This window comes from Condylostylus longicornis, unplaced genomic scaffold (assembly GCF_029603195.1).
Source record: "Condylostylus longicornis isolate FDR11 unplaced genomic scaffold, ASM2960319v2 ptg000051l, whole genome shotgun sequence".
Lineage (NCBI taxonomy): Eukaryota > Metazoa > Arthropoda > Insecta > Diptera > Dolichopodidae > Condylostylus > Condylostylus longicornis.
In genome coordinates, this window is record NW_026578020.1 from 41,530 (window position 1) to 48,067 (window position 6,538).

Consider the following 6,538-nt stretch of genomic DNA (forward strand, 5'->3'; position numbering starts at 1 on the left):
AAAATAAAGTTGGATCAAAACAATGCTTGGTTAAAAAGCACTTCTTCCTTGAACAAGCGAAAAAACTGCTTTCGAAAACAGTTTACATACTACATTATTTATATGCGAAAATATATCAGTTAGGATATATTATAAAAAATATATATATATATATATATATATATATATATATAAATATATATATTATTTATTTGTTAGTTCCTTACTTTTAGGATGAGTAAAAGAAAAACAAATCTGATGCGGTTAGCATATAACCGACCGCAATGTGTATTGTCTAGCTAAGTGAAAGTGTTATAGAATATTATAAAAATATCTGTTAAATACTTCTTTCCTATTTTTGAGGCATTAGTAAAATTATAGTAAACATACCTATAAAAAAATGTAAATTTGGATCTTAGTAGAGTTTCGCTTTGTGCAACCCAAATTCCCAGTTGCTCGCCAGTTAGTTTCACCAGAAATGCTCGCCAGTTAGTTTCGGTAACAACCAGAATTCAAATATCAAATTTCAAGAAATTCCATCAATTCGTTCTGTAGATATGGAAAAAAATGTAAAATCGGCCGCAAATCAGTTTTCGAGCTCATTCACAGTGTCATAGTCGAAATAAACTTACATATAAAATTTCATCAAAATCGGTCAAGCCGAACTTGAGATACACGCGTGCACACACAGACAGACAGACCAACAGACCGACAGGGTGACAAAAATAGCTAATTTACGCTTCCCTACCATGGAGAAGTGCGTTCCCACGAAAAACTCGATATGAAAAATTCGTTGCCATCACAAAGCTCACCTTATTGTATACAATGCGGTCGGTAAACAAAATATTTAAAAAAAAATTTAAATATTAGTGATTATAATCCAAGCTATGTATATTTTGTTATTTTTCTAAAATTGCAATGATTATTTTTTATTTATTGTATGCATATTATCAAATTTTAAATATACATTTATTCACTAGATCTTTCGAAACTGTTTAAATTTGAAATTCCACAAATAATAATTAAAATATAATTGATGAAATGTCAGCTTTTCTAGAAACACTTTAAATTGCTTCCCCTCATTACTTTATCCTCGAAATTCCTCAATAGACCTGTGCTCTGAGTATTTTTGCATTAACCTCTATTTCAGGTTTTGAATGTGAATCAAAATGAAAAGTTGGTTTCATCATTTCAACTCCAACTTTCAATAACATATAGATATATAAGATTTTTACACAATTTTTAATTTGCGGCAGGTATTAACAAAAACACCCAATAATTCAAAATTAAGTATTTTAATTACAACCACAAACTTTATCAGTTTTTCAAGTGAATGTAGTTATTAACACCCGATACGTCAAAAAAAAGCCCCTATCTGGTATGTTATATTAAGATATTTGGCTACATATGATTAGTTAAAAAGAGAAATTTATACATAGAAATAATGAAGAATGGTGTTGTAAGTTCTGTAAATAAGTTGCAAGCTACCGATTTTAGTTGTTCGAAGTTTACAAAAATAATTTTATTTGAATGTTAATCCGAATTTCTATGGTACTTCAATTGATTTACAAAATTAAACTTAAACTCTAATTTACAAATGAATTATAATATGTGGATTAATTAGTTGAATAGTTTGCATTTAAAAGTATGAGAAATAATTTTATGCTAAGTATGCAAAGTGAGCAATAAAAATTTAAAATTAAAATTTACCTAAAAAATAAAAGTTTTAAAGTACAATTTTATAATTACGAAAAATCATGAAATTAAATTTTAAAAGCAAGTTTTTGTAAGAAAATTTCCATTGATCTGTCAGCATTTTTGGTTTCATTTCTCATACTTTGCGCGTGTACTACGTTGTGTCCGATTCTCTCGTTAACTCTCACCCTCTAAAAAATGCACGACCCATGGATCGATTTTTGGTGTTGGTTAAATGCTAATTGGCTCCGTTATGATATCATTAAGTTGGATTCTGGTTGATTCTATAATTAATGGTTTCCAAGTAGAACGTTTCATCATAAGTTTCCTTGCTGTCAGTATTACTGCTACTAAGAGAATAACTGATGTTACGCTGAAGTCTGTGGTAATTCCAATAATGTCATTCGTAATGAGTTTCTGTAGTTGTTTCACGTTATCAAGATTTAAGCTGTTTAGATAGATTATAGATTGTAGATTTCAAGTGAACCAAGTGGGCAGGAAAACCCCCCGAGCCACCGCAGCCATTCTTAACTTATTGCAGCCTCCCCACGCTCCCATGTTTAATATCCCCGTCCAAAAGTCGGAGACATCCCTAAGAAAGTTGGACAGCAATTCCCAAACGATCAGGAATCCCCATCTAAATCCCAGTCGCAAGGGATGTGCACAGCGGTCTTGTTACAGCCCCAATAAGTTCTGGCCAAGGAGGAGACCGATTTCCCCAGCGTATGCAATAATGCTTCACTGAGCAGTGCCCCGTGAAGAAATTTACAATAGCGCGAATCCGGTCGCTGTTCATCGCCAACAACTCTGCGGTGAATCTACCGAAACACGCCGGAAGAAACACCTCCGCATGACGACATCCCTTCGTGCCCATCGCAGTGAAGGCCGCATACCGCCGCGAGCAGGCAGCAAGCCTAGCCTCCACGGCGGAGGAACGCAGATCACAGAAAGGCAGCGGCTGCACAATGTCAGCCCCAGATCCCTTGAGCACCAGCCCATCGGCAATCTCGTTGCCTACATGCCTGCTGTAACCCGGCACCCAAATAAGCGTGACTGCGTTCACCGATATCAATTCCACAAGTGAAGTAAAGCAGTTCCAGACCAGCTTGGATGTAACCTGAGCCCAGTGAAGCGTCAACAATGTCATCCTACTGTCTGAGAACACATAGATGATATGGTTTTTATACCCTCTTTCTAGATTGACCCTCAGGCGGATCTCTATCGCATATATTTCGGGTTGAAACACCGCGCAATACGGGTCTAGGGCCACAAATACACGCCTGTCCGAACAGACACCGTATACACCCGATCCCATACCCAACTCCGTTTTGGACCCGTCTGTGTACCACACGCTCAAACCCGACACAATAACCGTGTCGCCCCGATCCCACGTCCACCGATCGAGAAATGGAACCCTGTACTTTCAGTCGAAATTGTACCGCGGCAGACAGGCATCCGACATGGTTGTTCTTACAGTCGGATCGCTCTCAATGAAGTCTCTGTGAGTCTTTGGGCCAGCTTTCGCCCTGCCTCGTCCTCACTTGGTATGTTACTAGCCGAGCTTATCTACTTCACTATGTGTGCAACATAGTGACAACCCAATCATCACTTCCAATGCAACGTTGGGAGGCGTCCGCGTTACCCCGGTGACTCTCGGGTTTGTAAACCTCAGCAGCTTTTTCAGCCTGGCCACACCCGCTTGCTGGGTCTTACAGCATCATACAATCGACGCGAAGTTGACGATAGACCCAGCAAAGGCCATAAATATTCCCCTAGGTCCATTCCCCTAGGTCCAACCGATAAAGCTTCTTCACGTCCATAACGAAGTTGTAGGCCTCCCTATAACTATATCCATAGGGATATTCCAGGAGAGGTGATCATCCTGGGTTGCCCCAGATACTTCACCTTCCCAGAGTATCTGATACGTCCACCAAACAGAATTAGATTCCTTAATTTATTCCTGCTTCTGCGTCGGGTGAAGGCAACCAAAATGCTCTTGCTGAAATTTATATTTAACCTAACGTATTCGCATCATTTTCCTACAGCACGTAAATTTTGCTGTAGAGGATCAGAAATAGTGCTCTCAAATTTTCCCCGTATGACGTAAACCACATCGTCGGCGTAACCCCGTTCACGCGTCCCGGAGCCGCCGAGACCAGCGTTTTGATCAGCTGCTACAATGAACTGAAATAGAAGGCGCGAAAGAACTTCGCCTGGCGCCTCTTTTGCAGCGGAAATGAAGAGTGTATCGTCAGTTATGGTGGACTTAATAATCCTATCCTGTAGCATCCGATAAACCTATCTGCACGTCCTCGCATCAATCCCGCGTTTGTGGAACGACTCACAGATGACGTATTATGGAGTATTATCAAAAGCACTCTCAATGTCGATAATGCTGGAAATTCACTCTGGAACTTCCAGTGAATTTTCCTGAACCCCACAAGACTCCGCAGGGCAAAATTAGTAAACCTTCCTGATTGATATGCATGCTGAGACTCGTGTGACGGATTGGTTCTCAGTCTGTCCCGTCCCGTCATGTAGTCCCGTATGAATCTATTAACCGCTTTTTCCATCGATTTCAATTGATGGGAGGGAAAGACGTTGAGTGATAGCTTGATAACTTACCTGCCTTAGGAATATATGTCACTTAAGCCACTCTTCGTGCTTGGGTGATATAACCCCAAGCATAGCCAGCATGAAAAAATTTCTAACAACGCCCTAGCGACATATTGGACGGAGATTTGAAGGGCCTAAAGGAGAAAATAGCCCACCTAATCCTACCCGTCGTGAAAACCATACGGGATCATTGCCAGTCATCTCTCCTGGGCTAAGATACCCTTTATTCAATGACCGTATTCCAGTGATTCCGAAGAGTCTCCGAGTTAGGAGAGCCGGTTTTCAGTCATGGAGCCATCAGCCAGTTCCGTTAAGAGTAACCCGCTAGCATACTATTTGCAAAAGACCCTGTGAAGACGCGCACTGCTGGGGAATTCATCAATGCCCTTACAGAACTCCCTCTACGAATTTCTCTTCGCTTTTATTATTTCCTTGTGTATCTCGTGAGTGTATTGCCTTTTAAAGAGCTATCTGGCTCTTAGTCTAAGCCTTGAAAGCTTTTCATTCCACCACGGGCACCTTCTATTGTTTCGCAAAGGTAAGTTCGATATCCTCACTGTTCTGACAAAAGTAGGAATGGAGCAATCCTATCCATGAGGAACGTTTCGAATTGACTCCAATCTGTGGATTGAGGCAAACGCTACATTTCTTCTACCAGGCTCTGGAGATCAGGATATCAAACCTAATCTGCCTATGGTCGAACATGGATGTCTCATTTGAAGCATACCATCCACCAATCCCACTGTCCATAAACTCAGTGCAAAGGGTGATGTCAAGAACCTCGTTCCTAACTGCATTTATGAATTTCGGCCTATTCCCTTCAGCCATAACCGTTAATTTACTGCTATATGTAAATTCAAGTAGGCAGGCATTGGCATCACTTCCAATTATAAACTGGAAGTTCCTCCTTCCACAGAGTTCCACTAGGTCCCTCAAATGTTCGTCTGGATGAGCACAGTCTCTCGGAGGGTAGGCTGAGCATACAGTAAACCCTGTGCAACCCCCGCGCTACCTCTCCTTCACCAAAGCAGCAGGCTCGTCCTTGGAGCAGTAAACTAGAATGGGAAGACATGTTAACCGGGCCTAACCCCAATTCTATTATTATACAATAGCTGACCCGTTAGGCCCTTAACCGGGTCTTTCTCTATGTTAGGCTCTTGGATAAGGGCGATGAGGAGGTAATCGTTCACAAATCTGTGAACCAGAACATCCGTAGCTGCTTTAGCATGCTGTAGAGTTATTTGGATGCACCTCACAGCCATATGATTTTTCCTGGCCCTTGTCTATGGGCTTTGGCTCTTTAGACAAAGGCTTTACATGGACTTTCCTTCTCTTTGCCGTCCTAGATGCTGAAGTAGCCCCTCCAATAGCAAATCTTGAAGCAGTTCCAGGCTTTCCGAAGGGCTTGAGCCCTTTTGTTTTATCCGGGACACTTGTATTTTTGCGCGCTGGTCGTTGGTCTTTCCATTCCTCTAGTCGCCATTTTAGGACCGACTTCAGCCGTCCAAGGCTTTATCTTTCTGCAGACACTGGTTATCCACTCCCTAGTGTTTTGATTATTGCATGTGACGGATATCCATTCAACCTTTTGTAACGCTGCAGTGAATTGTAGATGAGAATCCACAACTTTATCCATCTCATCCATGATGTCTACTTTAATTTTTCTCATCTGGACTTCGGATGCACTCTATGAGCGATGGCCACCTTGACCTTTACTACTGCATCCCAATAAGAAGTCATTTTCGCGTTTTGTTGCGGAATGTTCCCAAGGACCTTTCCCTCAACGTTGCCCTTCATCAACCTCTTTTTTTAGGGTCCTGCATCCGGGATGTTGCTTTCTAACCTATCCTTCTTCTGGGAATAGTTGACCACAACATCCGATTCGCAGGCCTTCTGCTTCACGAGCCTTTCTTTTTCACTCCGATCTCCAATCTTCTCAGAGCCTCCTCAGTTTGTTGTATAATAAGTCCAAGTTAATCCAGATTATCCGTATCCATTGGAAGCGCCACTTTTCCTCTACCGGCACGAGAAGGAATTCCTCCACTGCGGAAGCTCTGGTTCTGCGGACTCCTGAGCACCTACTGTAGTAGTATTAATATTGTCCTTAGTATTGTCTTTGTTGTAGTTCTCACTGTTGTTTGTTTATGCCTATGTCAATACTCCATGTAATGATGACGTCACACCTACAAAGAAAACACCACAAAACATCCTACATAAAAATATAAATACTTCAAATGATACTTATCTA